The sequence below is a fragment of the Cryptomeria japonica genome, chromosome 9, assembly GCF_030272615.1.
Source record: "Cryptomeria japonica chromosome 9, Sugi_1.0, whole genome shotgun sequence".
Classification (NCBI taxonomy): Eukaryota; Viridiplantae; Streptophyta; class Pinopsida; order Cupressales; family Cupressaceae; genus Cryptomeria; species Cryptomeria japonica.
In genome coordinates this window covers 393315369-393342158 of record NC_081413.1, presented here as the reverse complement: position 1 = coordinate 393342158, position 26790 = coordinate 393315369, and positions in this window count along the sequence as shown.

Here is a 26790-nt window from a genome sequence, read left to right as displayed (position 1 = left end):
GCAACCATACCACATAACACCATGATTTGTATGTGGAAAACCTAGAAAGGAAAAAACCACGATAGGAAGCCTACCCACAGTTAGATGATACTTCTGTAGAAAGTATGTGTTACAAGAGGGGCCTACAATTGCTAGAAGGCACACTTCCTAGAGTGTACTGCTCATTACAAAAGAGTCTCACTGACTACAGAGAGGATATAACCATCTCAAGATAAATGGAAAACAATCCAATAGACTAAACTATTGGAAATAGTATCTACCATGCCTGATTACAGTCTTGATTAAGCTCAGTGCCGGAGGACTAAATCCTCTTTTGAATCCAATTCGATCACCAATGATCGATCAACTCCTCTGTCTGAATGATATTACAATATCCGCACATTACATTCCTTGACCATGACCTTTTCAAATAACCATGATACTTTACAAAGAGTTTCTACCTCTTATTTATACAAACCCTAAGGCCTAAATCGATTAGGTCGGCCACCTAAATATATTACAATAATATCATTACATAATTTCATGTACAATGATATGCCATGTTGGCTTAAGACCAAAACAATAATAACAAATCCATAAATCATCTCGAGTCATCTCGGTAACGTGTAGAGTATACGTTAGCATGATATCGGTCCATAACCTAGATAGGTATCAGACCTATTCTAGGTCCACCATGCTAAAGAAATGTCTTTAAGCAGTTGAAGCATGATCAAAGAACATATTCAACATCCTAAAATCCATGAAGAAGTTGCACCAACATTAATTATGCATCCTGTCACAATTCATGAATGAAAGCTTTGTCGGTAAAGCCTTAAACCAGTGCCGGTAAGGGTTTACCAGAGTGTATGATAGAATCCGATTACCAAGTCAATGCCAACTGACCAAAAGATGCTCATAGAGCATCTTTACTGATCCAAACATGTCAGAAGTATCCAACAAATAGTCTTTTATGCCAGTAACACTAGATCTTCTACCGGTAACCAAAACTTGTCTACCAGATGTTGACATCAATGAAAAAACATCAATACAACACATAATCAATTCATCCATAATTCCAACAATCTCCCCCTTTGGTATTGATGGCAACACTAGATGTGAAAAACATCTAAGTACCAAGAAATGCCAAACAAGTCTCCCCCTATGGAAGACAACCAACAATTAATAGCCCTCCCCCTATGAATGATCTCTATAAGGTTCTGAATAATATTTCACATTACTATCACTCCCTCTTTGACATCAATGCCAAAAATCTAACAAAAATATCAAAGCAATGATATAAATCTATGAATTTCAAAGCTGACTACTCCCCCTAAGTAGTAGCACCACTCATCAGTGCTGGAATGAATAATGTCTCTGATAATACATGCCAGACTGATGACAAACTTCATCAATCAAGTCTTTGTTGGAGGGGTAGAAACCCCTAACCTATCTCTCAAATATTCAAATGATTACTTAGACATCAATTTAGTGAATATATCTATAATCTATTCTTTCGTATTCACATAAACCAATTTGACTTCCTTTGCTTCAACCTTGTCCTTCAGAAAGTTATACTTTATTAAAATATGCTTAGTCTTAGAGTGAAATACTAGATTCTTTGACATGTCAATAGTTGCAGAGTTATCACAGTAGATAACTACCGGTTCACTACAATTTACCTTGATATCCTTCAACATTTGCTTCATCCACAAGACTTGAGTATAATTAGTTGATGCTACAACATACTCAGCTTCTGCAATAGATAAAGAAATGCATGACTATTTTTAGCTGATCCATGAAACCAGTTTCTTTCCAAGAAAGAAAGCTCTACCAAAAGTGTTTTTCCTGTCATCAGTATCACCTACCCAATCTGAGTTAGTATATGCACATAAAATGAAATCATCATTTCTGGAATACCATAAACCATATTCTATTGTTCCTTACAAATATCGGAATATCTTCTTTACTGCACATTCATGATTTTCTTTAGGATTACTTTGATATCTGGAAACAATACTTACTGCATTCATAATATCAAGTCTAGTCTAAGTTAGATATAACAAACCACCAATAATAGACCTATACCTTGTCGGATTTACCAGTGTAGAAGTATCCTTGATAGATAATTTCTCACTTGTAGCCATAGCAGTACTTACCGGTTTGGAATTCTCCATACCAAAAATTTTCAACAATTCCTTCATATACTTAGTTTGACAGATAAAAATGCCTTTGTCAGTTTGAGTAATCTACAAACCTAAGATAAATTCCATCTCATCAATCATGGACATTTCAAATTTATTCTTCATGTTGTTAGCAAATTCCATGCACAATTTATCTTCTTCTCCAAAAATGATATCATCAACAAAAAAATCAATAATTAGAATATCATTATCAGTGATCTTATAATATAGATTACTATCAACACTTCCTTTAGTAAAACCAAGCTTCAAAAGATATTTGTCCAACCTTACATACCAAGCTCTAGGAGCCTGTTTCAATCCATTTAAGCTTTCTTCAATTTGCAAACCATATCTTTGTCATTTGTCAGTGAAAATCCATCAGGTTGCTCAATGTAAACTTCTTCCTCAAGCTCACCATTCAAAACTGCACATTTGACATCCATTTGAAAAACCTTATAGTTCTTATAAGCTGCATATGCAAGAAATAGTCTAACATCTTCAATTCTAGCTACAGGTGCAAATGTCTCACCATAATAAATTCCTTCCATTTGAGAATATCCTTTACAAACCAATCTAGCCTTGTTCCTTATAACTTGACTATCCTCATTTAGTTTATTTCTAAAAACCCATTTAGTTCCAATAACATTCTTATTTTTAGGCCAAGAAACTAAAGACCAAGTTTCATTCTTCTCTATCTGATCTATAGCCTTTAACCAATGTTTATCCTTACAAGCTTCAATAACAGTTTCCAGGTCAACTTGAGACATAAGACATACCTCTTCATTTGCCAGTTTTCTTCTTGTCATAACTCCCTTGTTTCTATCTCCAATAATTTGATCTTTAGAATGATTTAATCTTACATACCTTGGTGTCTTTTGAACTTCAGGTTCACTATTTTGATCATCAGTCACAGTTGAATTTTTTGATTGTGCTGGTGTAACTGTCTCAGCTTCCTATTCCTTGTCATATGATATAGAATGATTTATGTACTGTTCATCCACTTTCACATTAGCACTTTCCACAATTTTCTGCAATCTTTTGTTATAGCATCTATATTCTTTGCTTTGAATTGAATAACCAAGAAATATCCCTTCATCACATCTAGGATTGATAACACAATGATGAACAGTGAGTACCAAACCAGTACTGAGAGGGGGGGTGAATCAGTATAGATACAAAAAAAATTCCTGAACCGGTTTGACTACAAATAGTGAACTTGACTACCAATCAAAAACACCAGTCATAAACCAAAATACTACTGGTTAAGCACAATGAGATTGTGAAAGATATAAACCAGAAACAGTTATCTTACCACACAACCTACACCCTCATTTCCATATTATCCTTTTGTATAGACAAGTAATCTATCAACAAAAATATAATAACTTGCTAGATCAACATGATTCACCGCTTGATAGAAAACAACAAAGCATCACATGAAAAATATATCACATATGACACACACATTTTTCATGTGGAAACCCAACTGGGAAAAACTATAGTGGGGATGAATACCCACAATATGTTTTTGAACTCTTTAGAAGTCCGCTCTGTTAGAAGCCTAGTCTGGTTAAAGATTGTTACAACAGGTTCTGTTAGGAACCGATCCTGTTAGGGATGACCTGGTTAAGGGATGGCTAGAATACCCGGTTAAGGGTTAAACCCTGTTAAGGGTTACCTTGTTAGAGGATTTTATGAACTCAATGGCTTTGAGTGACCCTGTTAAAGGATTTACAGCAAGCTAGTTAAAGCTACCCTGTTAAGGGATTTTCCAATTGTTGAAATGATTAGAGATCAACAGGTATTACAATGATCTGGTAATAGAACTCAATGCCAATGTAGACCCGCTTTACACTAGTACATTCGGAGCTGATTTCCGATGGCTGTTTGTCAGATTTGCGATGAATTTTTGTCGGAGTACCGATAAAATCAACTGTCAAAAACTTGGTGTCGGATTGGTCGATGATGCCATGCTCGTAAAAAATACAACAATCCAATGGACTCTGCCAACATTGTATGTCAGCCTATTTCATCGTCGATCGAAAGCTTGGTAGTCGTCGTAATTCTGATGATGATAATTTTTATTAAAAAAAAATTATTATTATCGATGTCGGCATTTCCTTCCTTCGATGGCTCTTTTATATTGATGAGACATCACTGGGTCTCATCGATCTAGTGTGCTCCTTTATTTTTCTATCAAAATACTTCTTTCGTCGATATCACTATGCCCCGTCGATGAATGAGTCTATTATCTCACTGATAAAGTTACATCGGCAAAACCACGCATATCGAGAACATGCCTTTTAACCTCCTTGAAACCTATATCCTCATTGATATCTTTTATCGATGTAGCTTCCTTTTGGCAGATCAATATTATTCTTTCGATGAAAATGCTCCTTTCGGTGGGTCCTTTTTATGTTGTACCGATAGTATTATTTCCTCGAGAACTTTTCCCATCAATGAAGACCCTCTCTACTTTCTTCGATGTCTTTTGTTGATGAAGTTATTATCTTCAGTGAGTCCTTTCTGGAATTCATCGGCATTTCCTTCCTTCGATGGCTCTTTTATATCGATGAGACATTGCTAGGTCTCATCGATACCTTTTGAATTTGGATCGATATTATTCTTTCGATGAAACGTTCCTTTCGGTGGGTCCTTTTTATGTTGCACTGATAGTATTATTTCCTCAACTCATTCATCGACGGGGCATAGTGATATCGATGAAAGAAGTATTTCGATGGAAAAATAAAGGAGCACACCAAAGCCCAAGGTTTCTTCGACATAAGACCCAATGGATATTAGATATGTTTCGATGAGGAGACATCCATACTGACCAAATATAGTATTTCGATGAAGGGAAAAAATACTTGATCGAAGTAATATTTGAAACAAAAGTATTGTCAATAGAAACAAAGAGATCAATGGACTAAAGAAACAAATGATCGAAATACATATCCTCATCGAAATGATTATTGATTGCCACCAAAATAAGAAACAAATCCCATGGAAGGTCACAGGCCATTAAATTCAAACGTGTGCCCGAGTGACTGTTGTCCAAACTGCCATTACTAACTGATTAAATAGACCATAAGTAGTGGATCAACATCAAAGGACACAACATTAAGGAATTCAAAGGCGATGAACTGAAAGCAGGAATTGGGTGAATTCATAGATAAAGCTAACTAATTCAAAGTAAGTTGTTTGCACATAGACCTCTTTTTAAAAATTCAAATGGAATCATCATCTAAAACTAATAAGACCAGAAAGGGAAAAGAACCTATCGCTGTAGAAGAAAAACCTAAAAGACAGAAAAGGGAAGGGCGTTCTTTGGCCCAGGACTTGATTGACCGATGGCCATCATCCAGTTTGAGGTCCAAGAAGATTAGAGCTGATGAGGAAGGCCTCGAGGACCGGTTTGAGGATCTTGGAGTCATATGGACAGAATTGAGAGGGTATGAATTATTCATATATGGGTACAATAGAAGAGTTGCCCCTCAACCTATCAAAAATTTATGGTGATTGAACTTAGGAAGGTTAGTTGTGGCTAATGTATACATGAATGTGGAGCTCATGAAGGCATTGGCAAACAATTATGACCCTAAAACCAACACCATATATAACTACATGGGTGAGCCAATTCTTGCAATCAGAAAGGAGGTTATTGACACCGTGTTCAAGTTGGATTGGGGATTTGAAGAATTGATTGACCTCAAGAAGTTAACAAGTGAATATTTTAACCTAGAGCACATTTACAAAACATGGAGACTCCCTATACATAGACCTAGGAATGAAGGGTCCTTAGTGCCACTAGGTCAGGATGACAAAGCTCCCTATGATATCAACTCTTTCCATCCATATTTCAAGTATACCTATTACTGTGTTTCCCAAGTGCTAGGCATAAAATCCCATCCTTTGATGGATATTGCAGCCATGGTCATTTGTACCGATTTGCAGTCTAAGGACCCCCACTTCTTTGATTTTTCTACTTATTTGGTTGAGGTTTTGAATCATGGGTTAGAAAAGTTAAAGGGGGATGTCATGAATGTTCATTTCAAGCATTATTCCTTACTTATGCATATGCTATTGTATGTGGGCCAAGATGAAGGGTTATGGCCAGAAGAGATGTGCCAGGACATATGACAATGCTAGGATGAGAAAACCAGTGCAACTATGGGTTTCTTCATGGGACCAGAGGTATGTGAATAATCAATATTGGCATTTTGAGGAGTTATTTGTCAAGCCATTATATAGACTATTGGGATGCCCGTGCGATCATGCCCTTGCACCAGAGGTTCAAAGATTTGTAAGAGCAAAAGATTTCGCTGAAGATCCCTCAATTAAACACAATTTGGGAGATTAGTATTGTTTTTCAGACTGCACACAAGTTAGGGTATACGGGTTCGGAGGGAGACCATACTTACTACCACTTACAGTCCCTAACAAAGTGGCTTGTCTGGAAATTGTGAGGCAACTGTCAATGGTGAGTACAGAACATCTGACAAGCCATGGGAAACAATCAATTATACCTGGGTTCTTAGTATTTTCAGATTTTATTGTGAAAAGTTCAAAGAGTTATGGCCTGCTGTAGACAAAATTGGATTATTATGGCATGGCTATGGGGGATCCAAGGCCCAATTTCGATCCTGAAGGATACATAAGGATAGCCCGGTCATCACAAAAGCTGAAGGCTGGAGAGCATAAATCTTACTTACCGGATGACCTCATTAAGAACATTGGCAGAGAAGAGGCCAGAGTGAAGCGAATAAAGTTTAAGAAAGAAATGCAGGCTTATAAATGGAAGCTTTTTAGAAGGAAAATGGATGAGAACGTGCTACAAAAGATTGAAGAACCCTTGGAGTTGGCCAACAAACTTGTGGAGCATGAATTGGAAATACTTGAGGGAGTCCCGCCTTATGTTTTTAGGGATTACATTGATACTATTAGGAATATGGAGCCTTTGGCTCATATGTCTCCTGCTTCCACATCTGGCATCGTTCCATTCACTCCTCTAGAGGATTACCCCCTAGTTATGAAGAGGATACATCAATAGACTTGGCAACAGGATAACTAAATGTCCGAGAAGTGGCTGACATCAAATTCCTAGAGCATGAGGATTTCATTGTTGATAGTGACTTCATTGCTTCCAAGGAGTTCACCGCATTCCTCTATCAACATAAAGGATCTCAAATTAGGAATAACATGAGAAATAGTGAAGAAGAGCAGCAACTTCAAAAGTTACAAGAGGAGATGGATCTTGTGATGAGAGAAATGACACCTAAGAAGGGAAGACAGTTGCTTAAGGAAGCTGGTGTGCTATTATACTCTGGATGGGACATGAACTCTACCTTGTTGTTTGATGGATTCCTCAAGAAATAGGACCCAAGTAGGCAAATGATGCCAAAAGAGATTGATAAACTCTTTAGAGGATCAGGATATGATCCAGATCAGAAGGCTCTTCTACAGTGGGCTATCTATCCCAAAGATAAAAGACCTATATTGGTTGATATAGAAGAAGCTTTTGGACATTTGATGGTGTAGTAGGTTGGAAAGACTGACACTAGAACAACTGCCAAACTAAATTTGGATGTCCCTAAACTAAACCAAGATCAGATAGAGTTTCTGGTCTGAGAAAATTCTACATACAAAAGCCTATATGAGAAAACCGATGAAGAAAAATAGAGGCTGCAAGCAAGATTGCTTCAGATTGATATAGGTACCAGTCAAATAGGGATGACATATGGTGTTGACAAAGATGCCATGGATGCCTTGATAGATGCTATGTATTGGAGGAACAGGGCTGAAAAGACATCTTGACAAGTACAAAAGGTACAACAAAAGATGGATAAGTTGATTCTGGAGATCATTGAACATAGGTTCAGAAGTATGATGCAAGTTGCAGAAATCTATTGGAAAACATACACTGGAATAGTCAAAGCTTTGAAAGAGCATGAAAGGCTTAGGTCTCAGTTGGGAGACATGACGAATGACAATAGTCTAATTAATCCAAGTGAGAAAATTGAAGCTGAGGCTTACTTGAAGTACCATGATGAATTGGCAAATCAATTAAGGAAAGAGCTTTAGAGGCTGGATGATGGGAATACCCCTAGGGTGCCCTCTTTTTATAGTAATGGTGAGTTAGTATCGTTCGAATAGTGGAAACAAGAGTTCATTGATGAGAATAATCAAGCAGTAGTAGAGTTGGATCGGGACAAAGAATTGTCACTTTGTATTAACCATATTCTATCCAATCATTTCCAAACAAAAAGCGACATGAGGACACTAAACAATGATGTTCTAATGTATAAAGATGATAAGTGCATTGAACACATAGGAATGCTGAACTTGTTTATCTTCCAGTTTGTTAACAAAAGTGCTAATTAATAGTTATGTGCTAAAAAGCCACGATGCTTGGTGACAATGTATACCCTCATATAAATGAGGGAAATTTTGTAACAATAAGGATCATTAGAGAAGAAGTAGAATATAGCCTCAAGCTTACTATTGTACCATTTTGTGAACATACATAATATAATCAATTGTCTTTCCTTTGTGTATATGTTGTGGATTATTGCATCTTTCTATAGGCAGTTGCTTGTGATATTATCTAAAGGAGATAAGGTTACTTGTGTTCTTCTAGTAAAACTCCGTGTTTCATATTGTGGATTTGAATAAAAGATTAACTTGTGAATATAGTTTTCTATATAGTGCACCTGCATATTATCTCAACCATGGTGTGCCTGCATATGTATATAGTTTTGTTTATAGGTGGAAAGCCTGAGGTTCAATGTTGAACTTGGTTGCTCTGATACCACATGTAATATTCCACATCTAGCACACACTTGAGCCAACTAACTCACTGGTTTACTAACCAACTATCTAGCAAACTGCTTAGTACTAAGAATAATGGTCATAAATGACCATCATAAGATAATTAACATACACTTGAGTCAGTTGATTCACTGGTTACAGAACTTCTAGGTTTAGCTGATCCAATTCATTACATAACAGTCTCATGTCTACTAACATTAACGGTTTACAAGGACCTTCATAGGATTGTGACATAATCTAATAAGCCAACTGCTACAAATCCCCTATCTCTAACAAGCTTCAACTGTCATCATGGAATTAAACCTAATACAACATTGGTTCCCTTATTTAGCTAAATTAACACATTATATTATGACTCAACAAAAAATACGGTTCTAATATATTTTTTTGTCTTTCTATATTCCCAAAAGTATGCATCTAATTGATGATAAGAATCCTTCTTCAGGTCTTGCAACCATGGAGATTGGTTATAATCTGATTATAACCAATGTGCATTGATTCCAAGATGAACCATATTCGGTTGAACTATGAGTTAAGAGTGGAAAACAAATAAACATACAATAGATACAAATTATAGCAAGGTATTGTGACTATAAGATAGAAACCATCCTAGGAGCCTCCAATATATCAAAAGTTGAGAAAGTAGAAAGCTTACTATATAAAGATAGTGATCACTATAAAGTTGGAGTCAATTTCAAAGCATTGATTTGTGGGAACAAAGGGTTTCATATGGGGATAGAGTAGTCTCATGAAATATCATGACAGTCATAATCATAATCTAAAGAGTAGTCAAATCTTCAAGATAGATTGGTGATACTGCAGTCATTTTGTGGAGCATCAAATCTGAATTAAGTAAAATATCTTGATTTGAGAAATTAAATCATAGAAGCCATCTCTCTTTGGAAGAAATCATCATTTTCATTGATACCGTAATAACCCATAAGTTATCGAACAAGTCTAAAAGCATTCTATCAAAGTATTTAAGATTCAAACAATATCGATGAGACCCAGCGATGTCTCATCGATATAAAAGGGGCATCAAAGAAAGCAAATGTCGATCAACTTCAGAAAGGACTCATCAAAGACAGTAACTCCATCAATAAAAGATTTTGAGGAAAGTGGAGATGGTTCTCATCGATAAGAAAAGGTCTTTGAGGATATAACACTATCGGTGCAAAAAGACTCACTGAAAGAGATGGTCCTGTTATCACTGTTTTAAAAAATGGATGTTCTCGGTCCATAATTGGCTAATTTTGTTGAAATTTTGAGTATGGTATTGGCCTTGTTACCTCTGTTTTGTTGTAAGCCAATGGGAAGGTTTAAGGGTTTTAATTTTTAACCTTCAAACTATCTGAGTAAAAACCTGGTTCTAATTCTGCATTACTTTTTACCACTTAAGTGATGAGTCCGTTTGTCATGAGAAGTGTCCCCCCATTGTTATTTACCTAGGCGATCCCTTAAATATTTTAAATTTTATATGCCTATTACTTTGCCTTTTTTCTAATGTTTATCGGGCCCTGTAAGTGTCATGCAACTCTTTGTTGATCCAATGGCCTGCGTTGATTCGTAGCCGGGAGATGCTCATGGTTTACTTATTGCGAAGCAGTGAAAAGATGGTAGGCCCACATGAGGTGGTCAATAGAAGGAATAAAAGCAGTGCAAGTCCCTGAGATCTAATAGCCCACATTATTTCATCGCATGAAGATGATCATGAGTTACCTATCGCGAAATGGCAAAAAGGAAAGTGGGTCCATGTGGTAGTAAAGCTAAAGTTAAAGACCGATCATTTCTCTTTTGATCGGATGGATCGCATGGTTTCATGGGATGAAGATGATCGAGTTTTACACTCTACGAAATAGAGAAAAGTGGCAGGTCCTAGAAGCAAGTAGGTTTTCCAAAGAGTAAAGAGTGGTTGGTTTAGAGAATGATCAACGGCCTGCGTTGATTTGCGGCCAAAAGGTGCTCGAGATTTAGCCTTCATGAAGTAGCAAAATGACATAGCAGTCCAGTTAGCGGTCCAGGTGGTTTAGGTGGCAAATCAGAAAGTCACATGTGGCCTCAAGGTTAAGTAAATCAAAGAATAAACTTGGTGACCAGGTGGTGGGCCCAACAGATAGATTAAATCATACCGCCAACGAAGAGGTGACCTGTCAGGCATAGGTGGTAGTTTAGAAGTGGATCCCACGGAAGTTTTTCGAAAGTGGAAAAGTCTTTGAGGATATAACACTATCGGTGCAAAAAGACTCAATGAAAGAGATGGTCCCACCAACAAAAGCTATCAAAGAAAGTAGAGGTGGCCCCCATCGATGAGAAAAGGCTTTCGAAGAAACAATATCATCGATGCAAGATAAAGAAGATTCACCAAAAGAAGCATTCTCATCGAAAAAGTGATATCGATATAACAAAAGAAAACTACATCAATGAATGATATCGATAAGGATATGAGTTTTGATGGGAGGACAAAAGAAGTCACCAAAGTCCAAAGTCTCTTTGACATGAAACCCAACAGACAACAAAAAGATTTCGATGAGAATATGAGTTTCGAGGAGACTAAAAAGTTTTTTGACAAGTAAGAAGTTGCCACATCGGTTTCTTAGGAGATCGAATGCCAGGGTGGATAGCACTGAATTAGAGGGCCCACATCTACCGGATTAAAGTTGCTAAAGAGCGGGTATCTCAAGGAGGATCCAATAGTGGGCACTATTTTGCAGCCCGAAGGAGCAGGACAGTTACTGTTCGCGAAACAGTGAAGACTATTAGCCTTAACTGCTTGGTGCGCAATTAGTGAGGTAAACTGTCAAGTCAGGACATGATAAAGACCGATCAAGTTCTATCTGATTGGATGGCTAGCATGCTTTTTCTGGGTTAAAGTGCATGATGGTTATCATTTGCGAAATAGTGAAAGGAATTTTAGCCCGTTGCCGGATGAGGAAAAGTCAAAAGGTAAAAGCAGTGCAAGTTCTATCTGATCGGACGGTTGGCGTGACTTCGCTAGATGAACATGCAAGGGTTTTATGCTCTACGAAATAGTGAAAGAGTGAAAAGAAAAAATACTCAGGATAGTTTTGACCTGTTGGAGCCAAATTTTTGAATTCTTTCATGCATTCTATTCTGAAGGGACGGCCGAAGCATGCAGTGTTAATGTTGTAGTTAAGAAGACCAATTGCCATATATACTCTTGCATCAATTGAATGAAGGTATCATTTCAAAGAAGTTGTTGCAGAGAAAGTTGGTGCAGAGCAGAATTCTTCAAGCCAAAATCAAGTTTTCTTGTTCTTTGCTTACCCATTGCTTGAAAATTGTTGAATTGTGGTTTTGTTCTATTAAAGAACTGCTTTGATTGATAATTGGCATAGTTGCATACTTTCAAAATGGCACCCAGATGGGAATTGACAGGAAAGGTGAACTATTAGGACAGAAACATCTGTGATGACTTTCTAGAGCAGTTAACCATGTCAACTAATGTCGGGGCTAGGGCCAAAGAGTTAGTACCAAAAAACCCTCATTTGCAAATTGGGGATGGCCTATATGACAAAGGAAATTAGTTAAGGGACCCCAAAATAGGGATATCAGGTCTAATTCTTTTTAAAGTTGGTTTTGGTCAAAGACATACCCCCGCCCCTTTGAATAGCATCTGGGAACTGGATGTGGGGAAGCTTTTGGTCCCTGGTGTGTTCATGGATGTAGATTTGTTGACCCTGATCACACAGAATTATGACCCTGCTGCCAGATGTATCAGAAATATAAAGGGATCAGCCCTAGTTGAAATCAAAGATGATGAGTTTAGAAATGTTTTCAAGCTTAGTGAAGCTTCTAATTATCTTGAGCCTATTGATTTTGAAGCATTAGCTCAAGTCTACAATGCACAAAGAGATCATCTTAGGAGTGGCCCATTGAGAGAATTCTTTGTTAAAATAGGAGGGTTAACAGTTGTAGGCCCCAGTACAATGGAACCATTTTCCCTGAATTTGTTTACTTTAAGAGCTAAGGGTATGTATTGGACACTATGTCAGATATTTGGAGAAGATACTAAGAAACATATGCCAACCCATTATATGCTGATGATTGCCCAAATTCTAAACCCTTCCTTGGCAATAACATTTGATTTTGCCGCATACTTCACTGATGCTCTTCATGTAGGGCTTGTAGGGATTAAAAATAGTAAGGTGGATAGGCCATTTGGATGGCACTCCCTATTAATGCACATGTTTTTGTTCAAAGGTGCTGATTATTTTGCAAAAGATATGGATTTGGTCAAGGTTAAAGATAAAGAGGAGATGCCTGTGCAACTTTGGAGCACTGTTCTATCTTGGGATAGAGAGGATGCTAGTTTTCTGAAGTTTGATAGATGCTTTGCATCTAAGATTAGAGTTCTTTTATGTGTAGAAAACCCTAGGATTCCTAAGGCTCTTTTGGAATTCCTTAGGCCTAAAGAGTTTGTAGAAGATATCAAGATTGTTCACAACTAGGGAGACATGTATTTGTACCCTGTTTCTACTATTTTCAGAGTATATGGCTTCAAAGGAACCCCCTATCTACTGCCCTATCAGGTCCCATTGAAGATAGGGATTGTAGAAGTGTTGAGATAGATTGGAGGAGTACAAGAGGCCCAGCTGACCAATAGGGGTAAAGGGACCATTTTCCCAACTATTACCATGGCCCATCATTTTGTAATTACCAAAGGTGGCTAGAAATACTTTGAAGAATTCTTTAAGCCATATATGTTGTCAACTACAGTTTCAAGGTGTGCAGACCCTAAGGATTTCTTCAATGGCATGTTCAGAAAGAGGGCATTATGTAAAAGTAGGCCTCACCAATTTCAATTTCCTAAAGATTTAATTAGAAATGAATTCAGCTTAGATGAGCAGGAATTAAGAAAGGAGAAGTGGGTTGCATACAAAAGAGGACTTGATTTTATTCATCAATTTGATTCTAGCTATGACCCTCTTTCTAGTTTTACCCCTTTTGAAGAGAAGGTTAAATTCTTAATTCTTTATTTTGAAGACCTAATGCAAACCCTGAAAGAAAAAAGGGAGGCTATAATGCAAAATGATCCTAATAGGGCTAAATTGGTCTTAGTTAAGCCTGCCTTTGCTAAGGCTATCCCACCTGGTAATTATATGATGCATAAAAAATCTAAATATACTATGATGATGCCAGTGACAAGTGAGCCTTCCACTTCAAGAGGAAAAAGGGCCATTGAAGATGTCATTGATATTCAAGATTCCCCTAAAAGGTAAAGAGTAGGGAAGGAAGTTGAAACTGATGAGCCTCAATACTCTCCATCTCAATCCCCTATTCACATAGGAGATGAGCAAGCAATGGCCAAACAATTGCTACAGTTAGGGAGTCTTGGTGAAATTGCATACACCTATGATGAGACCCAAGAGGGAATGCTGGAAGAGCCACCTAGTGCTGAAATGAATATAACTGATGGTGAGCTAAAGGGAAAGGAATTAGACCTCACTGTCAAACAAGCTAGTGAAGAGTTTCTAGCTGACAACAATTTTGTCACAACAAGGGCTTTCATGCAATTTGTATGGAAACAAAACATTGAACAATTCAAGGCTAGATGTGAAAAGAGAATGAGTGAGCAGCCTCACAAAGATACAAATTCAGTGGAAGAAGAGGTTAAACAAGAAATGATGGTTGAATTCAAAGCTATCACTCCTAAAGCTGGAAGAGAGATGGTGTCAAAGGCTAGTGTTCTAATCCTCCCTGAATGGGATATAGCAGATGCATTGGTTCTTGAAGTAGTTAGAAAAGAAACCAAGCCAATGAAGGGAGTGACATTTAGAAAAGATAATGCTTCTCTGGTCATGTGGTCCCTCAAGAGGGATGAAAGTAGAAGAAGGAAAGATACCTTGGGATCTAATCTTCTAGGAGGTATGATAGTAAAAAGAGTCTAGGATATAGGGGTGGTAGAAGTTTCCAGTACAGTCTTAGAAACTGCAAAGTTTAATGTGGCAGTAGCAGAGAAAGAAGCAAAGGAAAAAGTTGATCTACAAGTCAAGTTGGAGACAATTTTAAAGGCTTATAATGAAGCCAAAAAGGAGGTAGCCAATAGGGATACTATTATTTCTAGACTTCAGAGTAAGTTGGTAGGACAACACCAAGGAGGTGAGTCCTCTACCCTGGCAATCTCTTCTTCTCCAGCAAGACCTCCACCTACCAGTCCTATTATAGAATTCCCCCCTTCTCCTATGCCTTCTAGTTTTCAACCAGCTGAGACTTTTCAACATGAGTTGGAAAAAATGAAATAGGCTCAAGCCTTGTTTGCAAGTAAGTATGAAGAGAAGGTAAAGGCCACCATTTTGAGTTTTGCTGATACAGTAGAGGCCCCCACTATGCACACTAATATGAAAAGAATTTTAGACACTCTGTGTGAGTTAAACGAGGACAAGGCTATTTTAGAGCCTATTTTGAATAAGTGGATGCCAAGAGAAGTGGATTTAGAACTTATGTGTGCATCCTATGATGAAGTAGGATCTGATGTTACTATCAAATCCACATGTGAGTTGGCAAAAGGTTTGACCAAGTTAATAGAAGGAAGAGCCAATGTAGAGAGGAAAGCTAACTTGTACAGGAAAGAATATACTAAGCATAAATTTGAATTATTTCCTGGGGGTTTTGTCAACCAAAATCAGTTGAAGGACAAACAGGTATGGCTTGATGAGCTGGGAGCTAATTTGTCTTTGAGGGTAAATGAAATTATTAACAAAGATGACACCTCTCTATTTGTTAAAACAATTGAGGAGATAGAAAAGATAAAATCACATTATGGGTTTTTGGAATCAGAGGTTAGGAAAATAAGAAACTCTTGGAAAAGGTTATTTAAGTTAGAGAAAAAGATTGTTGGCTACTCATGGCCTACTGATGATGTGTTCCAAGAGTGGACCAAAAGGTATGCAGTGCAAGAGGAATATGCTCCAAAATAGTTGGAAGATGCTTTGGGACAGTTAGAAGATGTTGCAGAAGAGTTACCAACCGAGAAGGTTGTTGAGATAGAAAAAGACTTGTAACTGCTTCTTGAAAGATGCTATGGTTGTAACTAATTTTCCTTAGGGATTTCTGAAGATTGTATGCATCCATAATGTTATAAATGGATACCAAGATAGAGGAAAAATGATCACAAGAATTTGTAAAGAAACTCTGCAGAAATTTATCTGCGTTTTTTCTAGTGTTTCACAGAAAACTATCTAAGTTTTGTAAAATTTTCCAAATTGAATATAAATATATAGACCATTAACTTTGAGCCTAAAATTTGTGTTGTCTTCTGGTATGCTTTCAAATATTTTACTGGTTTCATTTGGGTAATTTAGGGTTATTTCAATTGAACAGAGAAGAATGGCACTGGTCATCTATAGAATACAATTCATCAGTTCACATTTCATTTTAAAGCAATAGGAGTAGCTGAGTAGGAAATATAGAGTAGACTATAAATAGTGTATATACATAAATTTCAAGCACATAAATTGAATAATTTCTACAACAACAATCTTGAACTCATCTGCTATATCTCCATCCTAGTAATTTATGTCATTCTGAGATGCATTAGGTTAGTCTCAGTCACTAGAACACAATTTGCAACATGCATTAGGAGTTGTCCTCCTTACAAATAGTGCAACATTAAAAAGGTATTAAGCTACAACCACAATTCAAAGAGGAAGCTTACAAAGATAGGACAAAGCTAGGTATAGTCATAAGTCAAGGAAGATTCATAGTTGAAACTCAGTCCAAAATAGTGAAGAAGTGCAACAAATGACATGAGAAGTCTAAAGAAGTATTATAGCAATCATGAGTCAAGGATTAATGAAGAGATTTTTTGCATCCATGATACAATCCTTAAAAGCATCCATGATACAATCTCAAACACACTTTTTATCATTCTCTTGGTGATTTTGCCCAATTGTGTATGTCTAGCTTATGTATGAAAATGGCATTTTGTAGCTTTCCACCGACCATGTATTTGAGATGTCTTTGATTTAGATATGGCATGAGCTTAGTCGTAGAGTGAGACTAGGGAGTTGGGCCATCTCAACCATGGTACACCTACATATGTATATAGTTTTGTGTATTCATTAAATATTTTGATTTAATTTTAATCAACTAAAGAGCAATATTCATGACTTACAAGTAATAAAAAAACTTACAAGGATGAGGCATATTCATTACTTACAAGTAATAAAAAAGCTTACAAGGATGAGGCATATTCATAACTTTTGCAGTCCTACCTTGGATATCAACACTAGAAGCAACTCATATTGTTTGTGTACAAACAAGACAATATGGGAGTTCATTATACCCAACAACTTGTGGTGTTGTTGTTCGCGTAGGCTCCACTTGCACCCTGCAATTAAGATTCAATATACATTATTCAATAAGATTAATTGTGCAACATAATAAAATATTGAAAAGTGTGCTACCTTGTTGAGCTTCACTTGGTTTCAAGAATAGTTTAATATTCTCTACTTAACAGGGCCAACCACGTGAAGGTGGAAGCTCATTTGGCCCCTCCCCCCCCCCCCCTTAACATCACTCTAAATTACCCGTTAACATCTTATAACATTCATTCATTAATTCTTTCTACCATTAATAAAATATAGCATTCATTCATTAATATCACATAACATTCATTAACACATAACATTGATTAACATTAATTAACATGCAACATTCATCAATATTAATTAACACATATCATCCATAACCATTAATTAGCACATAATTACATTCACTAACACATAAAAATCAGTCATTATCAAATTAGTTATATTACAATCATTTCTTTCTTTGTTTTTTCTTTGAAGCTATGAAAAGACTAAGTGGAACATCGGTTTCTTCATCATTTCCCCCCTCTGCAGATGTTCTACCAACTGCTCATGATCTCAATGTATGCCTAGTCCTATACTGAGGATGAGGACAATGAAGCGAAGGGGGGTCCTCTACAATAACAAAGAAATGGGTTAAATTCAAAAAAACAAATTATTATTGTTACAAGTATTTCATTAATTTAGAGAACATAATTGTTGTTCTCTTTACCTAATGGGGCCACATCATTTTGTGTAGCCTCAACCTCAACATGTTGAACACCCTCTAGATCATCTGGAGTTGAAATACTAAAGGTTACATTAATGCTGAACACCAATTGCAATTATATTTGTTTAAATCAATAACAGTGGTCCTCTTTACCTGAGTGGGGAACATCACGTTCTTGAGGTTGTGTACCCAGATCATGCTCCACTTGTTCACCACTGACTAAATGCTCTAAAATATTAACAAAAAAAGTTACATTAATTACTACTCTAATTACAAATTAAGATATATATACTTGTATTAATAGCTAAATAAATAAATTTGAATAGCAAATGAATACCTCCACTACTGGGATGCACATCCGGACCTTCATGTGTAGGTGGTGTTTCACAATTAGCAGGCTGCATTCCAATGACATGCACATTGTTATCATTGCTTGCTTATTTAAAACAAATATAGTCACTTTATGTTGGAACTTAACATCAATTAGATTATTGGTAAAGTATTCAATTTGAAACAACTTCCATTTACCATATTTACCTATGTGACGGATGCACTCGAATGTTGTGTATGCCCACTCAATTCTCATAGCTGATCAGCCATGGCTGAATAGCCTTGCTGGTAGGCAATTCTCTTGTCATCTTCTGTGGGCGCTCTATTGAATTCAGATCCCTGCATTTTTGCAGGGTACCGTGAATTTTGCTTGCATTGTTTGATAAAAAAAAAACGTTTGCAATTTATTAATATTTTGATGCAATATTTTGTTTACATGAGATACTTACAATTCGTGCAGCAAGTTTCATGTAACCACTAGAGCCGAGTTTGTGTTGCCCGTGCTTTTCTTGCCTTGCTTTGGTTGCCTTTGATGTGTCACTCAATCTATAAAAAGTTTGAAATATGTTAGATTATATAAATATAAAGAGTAATTAATTAGTACATAATTACATTCTTAATAGTATCCTGTACCTTCTTTTGGCGTCTAGTGGTGTATTTCCTTTTTTCCTTTCAATTCTCTCCTTGGCATCCAATATCAGGTCCTTCCACTCCCTCTCTAGAATCATGGGGGGACGCTCGTACTTTAGGTTCCTCTCCAAATGGGTCCTGTATTGGTCCCTCACATACTTTAGATATGTGCCAGCTTTTTCAAGGAGCTTGGTTTTGTCAAAGGTGTCATTTCCGAACCACTCAACCATTTGGTTTGTCAATTCATCTTTTAACCTTTTTTCTTGGTCATTCCACCTTTTAAAGCAAAAACAAACCTATTAGATTCAGAAATGAACTGAATCTACATTTATTACACTTCAAGAAATGGATCAAAGGAAAACAATTCTAGCAATGATATGAAAACTAAAGTGGATAAGGGTTAGTTCACATATGATGTACCACCTTTTACATATGGTGGGCCCAAATATCTGCAATGCAATGTCACTAAGATGTTAATAGAAAATATCATTTCCTACATAAAATTCATGGGATCTTTAGTCCAAAACAAGTGATCATAAATTAAATTACAATTAGAGTATATATAATAATAATTTTAAAGTACCTGGAACCTTTTGTATCTTTAAGGGAAGCATTTCTTCGTCGCTCACCACCAATGTGGCCTGCAACGTTCCCGTATTAGCAATACGAGAAGATCTAGGAAATGATGGTATGTTATCAGCAATAGTCGCCTCTAGCACATCCTCATGTGCATCTACTCCTGCAAAAAATGAATGCACTATGAAATGGCATTAGAATTCAAGGAAGAACGCTTGAAGGGAAATAAACACATGACAGAAGATAGAGCAAAAGAGGGATCTACCAACAGTGGGCGGACCAATATGACATGCACTAGAGGATGTCTACATGCTACGTTTTGCCGACATTGTAGTTAGCAATATAGGTGAGGGTGACCTCTGATGAGGCGGTGGCGGCATTTGCACATTAAAATTGACAACACCTAAAGAATAATACATTAAATATATGAAAAGTGCAAGAATTGTAAACAAGGATGAACCTTTATTTTGAAAATTGATAGTATCAAGTATGATGTGTTTTGGGTACTCAGAGTGATAAGCCAAGCAAGTGATAATACAAGAAAATTGTCATCACCTGAAGATCATGCAACACCCTGATCGTGGGAACGACTTTCATGAGGGCGGATAAATTGTTGTAAAACAATATGTACATATTTTAGTTAATGACATAAAAGAGAATAAAATATAAACCATTATTGAAATTTGTTATAATTAAAGATTTCATTATTGCTTACTTGCAAGTTTTCTACTGTCTTAAGCAATAATTCCACCCTCTGTTGTATCTCATTAGTGGTAGGATGCACGGCTGCCAAAGCAAAAATCTCTTTTCTAATTTTTATAAGAGGCATTTTAAAGAATTTCACAAGGTCTGTGGGATCTTAAGGGTCATCATTGCTTAATCCTAATGGTTCCACAACCATTGAAAGGTGCTCAGGTACTGCAACTCCCTTTCCCTTTCCCCGAACATCTGTCTATGTCAAGAATATCATTAACAATTACGAAATTAGTATAAATCACTAAAAAAAAGAACATAATAATGTAACAGTTTGCTTCTATCTAATTTGTACAATTACAATGAGGTTTACCTGCTCGGTAGAAGTGTCGCAAGCTACATCTCTGTCTGCAATATGTGATGGATCCATGTCGGCCTGTGACAAAGAAAAAGTATAAAAAACGTTAGCGAAATTACATAGTACACAACATGAACAACATGAAATTTGTAGACAAAAAGAGTATTAAATAATAAAAAGATGTTGTCATCAAAATCATTGTAATTTTTTTAATTCCTTACCTTTACTTTATGTAGACTATGTAGGATCCTCAACTAAATGGTTGACGATGTCTATAGTCAACGACCTGTTCCCACCAAGGGTGACAACATCACACAGGGACTATACCTGGAATAAACACCATCAATTGAGCATCATAAGCATTACTACATTTGTAAGTTGATAAACAATAAATACATATGTATCATAAGCATCAGAAGAATCACATGATGTGTCATCATATATGTAATTGAGCATCACAATTAGCATCACATATCATGTGTCATCATAAACATGTAATCCATTACATATGTATCATAAATCACCATCCATCACATAGGTAATAAACAATCGCCAACATCATCATCATCATCATCATCATTGTCATCGTCGTCATCATCATTGTTATCACTATTTTAAAAATGGATGTCCTCAGTCCATAAATGGCTAGGTTATTGAAAATTTTGTGTTTGATATTGCCCATGTTCTTTAAAAATTGTTTTGAGTCCTAACGGGTTCAGGGTTTAGGTTTTAAGTCACTTCAATATCTAAGAAAAACCCTTCTGGTTTCTAATTTGGCGTTACTTTATTCACTTAAGTGATGGGTCCATTTATCATAAGTGTGTTCCCCCCTTGTCATCTACCTAGGCGGTCCCTTTTAAATATCTAATTTTTGTTCGCTTTTAATATGCCTTTTCTAATGTCCGTCGGGCCTTATAAGCATCATGCAACTTTCTGTTGATCTGACGGCCTGCGTTGATTTGCAACCAAAAAATGCTCAAAAGTTAACTTCCATGAAGTAGTGAAAGGCAAAAGTGGACCCGACATATAGGTTTGGACTAAAGCTAAACATCGATCAAGTTTCATCTAATCGGACGAACGGTGTGGTTTCATGAGATCAAGTTGAACGTGTTTTAACCTTCGCGAAATGGTGAAAGGTTTTGGTGGGTCCTCGAGACAAGCGATCTTCTTTGGTTAAAGAATGATTGGGTTGGACAGAGATCAACAGCTCGCGTTGATTCGCGGCCGAGAGATGCATGAGTTCTACCTTCAACGAAATGGCAAAAAGGTGGTGGGTCCCGCTAAAGGTGGTAGTGAATGTGGAAGGTCCAGCTGGCAATGACAGAGCAATGACGAGGCACTTAGTTGGCAGTCTGCAGTGGGCCCGAGCAAGGTTTCCATAGAAAGGAGTAAATAACGAGCAAGTTTTTGAGATCTAATGGCTAGCATGAATTCAAGAAGATAAGATGCTAGTAGGTTAACCTTCACGAAGTGACGAAAAGGCTGGTGGGCCCAAGGGACAGGTAGGGTATGAAGCTAAAAGCAGATCAGGTTTGTTTTGATCTAACGGTTCTTGTGGTTTCGTGGCTGCAAGCCAAATGAAGAATAATGTTCACGAAGTCGCAAAAGATAGGTGGAAATCACACGGAGGCATGACGTGGCATAACAGTTGCCACTTTTTGTAGAGCTCGATAGTGATGTGTCTGGTGATACATGGTTTTAAAAAGAAGTAGAGGGCCCGCCTAGGTGTAACTAGCAGTTATGTGGGAATAATAAAGATAACACGTGGTGGATCAAAGGTGGAACCCAGAGTAGTTTCCAGGGCTAATGACCAACTGCCATGTGGCATTTTTCAATTGGAGAACGGGTGGGGTAAATGATTCCCGGATAAAGGGCCCACTTAAAAGGCATTCATTGCAAGATTGATCCAATGCTTCTCGTTGTTTTGTGGCCCAAAGATGCCCGCAGATTAACTTTTGTGAAATAGCAAAAACTTTTAACCATCAAGATGAGGCGCGGTTAGTTAAAAGGATTGACGGTCCCGGTTAGAGTTAAAGACTGGGTGATTTGAGCTCAATCTGATGGCTCGTGTGGCTTCGTGAAAGAAAAGTGTTCGAGGGTTAAAGCCCACGAAGTGGCGAAAAGGAGGTAGGGCCCGACACTAATGCAATGAGATTTAGCGAAGAATAAAAATCGATCAAGTTCCATTCAATTGGACAGCTAGCGTGGCTTCGCTGGGTTAAAGTGCACGTTGGTTACAGCCTGCGAAATAGCGAAAGGATTTTTAGCCCGTCGCCAGATGAGGAAAGGTAAAAGGGTAAAGGTAGTGCAAGTTTGGTTTGATCTAGCGGTTGGCGTGACTTCCCTAGATGAACATGCAAGAGTGTTATGCTCTACGAAATGGAAAAGGAGCGAAGAGAAAAATACACAGACATGTTATGACCCGTTGGAGCAAAAATTTTGAATTCTTCTATGAATTCAATTCTGAAGGGACGGCTGAAGCATGCGGTATCAATGTCGTAGTTAAGAGCCTGATTATCGTATATGGTCTCACATCAATTGAATGTAGGCATTATTTCGAAGAGTTGTTGTGAAAAGGTGGGTGCAGAGCAGATTTCTTCAAGCCAAGAACAGGTTTTCTTGTATTTTTGCTTATCAATTACTTAATAGTTTGTTTGAATTGGGGTTTTGTTCTATTCTAGAGTTGTTGTGGTTAGTAATTAAGTTGCTTGCATAGTGTTAATTGAGATGGCACCTAAAAGGGAGTTCTTAGGGAAAGTTAATTACCATGAGGGGGCAATTTGTGACAATTTCCTGGAGCAGTTAACCATGTCAACTAATGTGGCAGCTAAGGTTAAAGAGTTGGTGCCAAAAGCTCCTCGCCTAAAAATAGGAGAATGATTGTATGACAAAGGCAATTGGCTGAGAGACCCACAAATAGGATTGTCTGGGTTAGGTCTATTCAAGGTTGGATTTAGTATGAGACACTCCCCAGCCCCAATGAACAGTATTTGGGAGTTGGATGTAGGCAAATTAGTGGTCCCTGGAGTATTCAAGGATGTGGATCTCCTAACTTAGATTGCACACAACTATGACCCCATTATAAAGAGTGTTAGGGACATAAATGGAAAAACCCTCATTGAAATAAATGATGAGGTGTTCATAGATGTATTTGGGCTCAGTGAAGTGTCCAATTACTTAGAACCCATCAATTTTAAATCATTGGCTCAGGTTTACAATGCACAGAGGAATCATCTTAGGAATGGACCTCTTAAAGAGTTCTTTGTTAAAGTAGGTGGATTAACTATTGTGGGACCTAATACTATGGAGCCTTTTTCCTTAAATCTGTTCACTCTTAGAGCCAAGGGATTATACTGGTCACTCTGCTAGATTTTGGGAGAGGATGTTGAAGCAAACATGCCAACTCATTACATGTTAATGATTGCTCAAATTTTAAATCCTTCTCTGGCAATGACATTTGATTATGCCCCCTATATTAATGATGCCATCCATGAAGGCTTGATAGGGATTAAGAATGGAAAAGTGGATAGGCCTTTTGGATGGTACTCCCTCCTCATGCACCTATTTCTATTCAAGGGTGGTGATTACTTTGCAAATGGAATGAACCTAGAGAAAGAAAAGGATGGAGAGAAGATGCCAGTTCAGTTATGGAGCACAGTGTTGTCACGGGACAGAGAAGGTGCTAGCTACTTGAGGTTTGATAAGTTCTTTGCATCCAAGATTGAGACTCTTTTATGCTCAAAGAATCCAAGAGTCCCTAAATCTCTTTTGGAGTTCCTTAGGCCAAAGGAATTTTCTGAAGGTATCAAAATTGTCCATAATTGGGGTGATATGTACTTATACCCTATTTCCATAGTTTTCAGAGTGTTTGGTTTCAGAGGCACTCCATTTTTGTTGTCATATCAAGTCCCACTAAAAGTAGGAATTCTAGAAGTCCTCAGGTAGATTGGAAGTGTGCAAGAGGCAGAGCTAACAGGTAGAGGTAAAGGGACCATTTTCCCTACAATAACTATAGCACATCAGTTTGTAATAACTAAAGGGGGTTGGAAGTGCTTTGAAGGTTTCCTTCAACCCTACCATTTATCAACTGCAGTATCAAGGTGTGTTGACCCTGAAGATTTCTTCAACGACATGTTCAGAAAGAGGGCAGTATGTAGAGGTAGACCTCACCAATTCCAATTCTCTAAAGACCTCATCAGGAATGAGTTTGATTTGGATGAGCAAGAGCTAAGAAAGGAAAAGTGGGTGGCTTACAAGAAGGCCCTAGATTTTGTGCACCTAATTGACACCAGCTATGACCCTTTGTCCAGTTTTCACCCCTTTGAAGAAAAGGCAAAATTCTTAATTCTTTGTTTTGAAGATGTAATGCAGACATTGAAAGAGAAGAGGGAGGTAGTGATTAAAAATAACCTTGAGAAGGCAAGATTAGTTTTAGCTAGGTCTACATCTACCAAAGCAATCCCTCCAGGTGATTATGTGCTACATAAAAGGTCCAAATACAGTGTGCTAGTACCAACAACAGGGGAGCCTTCTACTTCAAGAGGGAAGAGGAAAATACAAGAGGTCATTGACATTCAGGACTCCCTAAAGAAACAAAGGGTGGAAAAGGAAGTGCAATCCAATGAGCTCTTGTATTCCCCATCTCAATCCCCTATTCATATAGGAGATGAATAGGAAATAGTTGAGCAATTGTTACAATTGGGCAGTCTTGGGGAGATAGCCTACACCTATGATGAAGTAGAAGAGGGAATGTCGAAAGAGCCCCTTAATGCTGAGATGAACATAACCACTAATGAGTTCAAAGGCCAGGAGTTGGATCCTGATATCAAACAAGCCAGTGAGGATTTCTTGGCTGATAGCAACTTTGTCACATCAGGAGCTTTCATGCAATTCACGTGGAAGCAGAATATTGATCAGTTTAATGCTAGATGTGAGAAGAGGAAAGGTGAGCAGCCCCACAAGGATCCAACTATGGTGGAGGAAGAAATAAAGCAAGAAATGGTCACCGAGTTCAAAACCATCACTCCTGAGCAAGGAAGAGACATAGTAGCAAAGGCTGGTGTACTCATTCTCCCTGAATGGGATATAGCAGATGCCTTGGTTTTAGAGGCAGTAAGGAAGGAGACCAAGCCTATGGAAGGAGTCACCTTCAACAAGGATAATGTTGCCCTGGTCATGTGGTCTCTGAAAAGAGATGAAAATAGAAAGAAAAAGGACACCCCAGGATCGAGTTACCTTGGAGGTATGATAGTGAAAATATTACAAAGCATTGGGGTGGTAGAGGCTACTAGCACCATCCTAGAGACTACAAAGTTCAGTGTTGCAGTGGAAAAGAAAGAAGCAAGGGAAAGGGCAGAGCTCCAAGTTAAGTTGGAGACAGTTTTTAAAGCTTACAACAATGCTAAGTAGGAGGTAATGGGTAGAGATAGCATCATTGCCAAGTTGAAAAACCAGTTGGTAGGACAATACCATCAAGGTGAGTCCTCAACATTGATGATCGTTGCTTCCCCTACACGGCCTCCAGCTGCTATCCCTAGCATTGAATTCCCACCATCTCTAGCACCTTCTAGTTCCCAATTGGTTGAGATCACTCCCCATGAGTTGGAGAAGCTAAAATAGGCCCAAACCCTATTTCCAAAGAAATATGAAGAGAGAGTGAGGGCTACAATTTTGAGTTTTGTTGACACCATAGGGTCCTCATTAATATACAACAACATGAGAAAATTTTTGGACATGTGGAATGAGCTAAATGGAGACAAGGTTGTTCTAATGCCTATTTTTGACAAGTGGAAACCCAGAGAGCAGGATCTAGAAATTATTTGTGTATCTTATGATGAGGCAGGGACTGACCCCATTGTAAAATCCACTTGTGACATAACAAAGGATCTAACAAAGTTAGTAGAAGGAGTAGATAATGCAAATAGAAAGATCAACTTGTACAAGAAAGAATATACTAATAAAGTATTTGAATTACTCCCAAGGGGTTTTTCCATTCCAACTCAATTGAAGGACAAACAAATATGGCTTAATGAATTAGAAGCTAACCTATCATTAAGAATAAAAGGAATCATTAATATAGATGATACTACCTTATTTGTCAGAACAATTGAGGAGATAGAGAAAATCAAATCACATTATGGTTTTCTAAATTCAAAGGTCAACAAAATGAGAAACTCT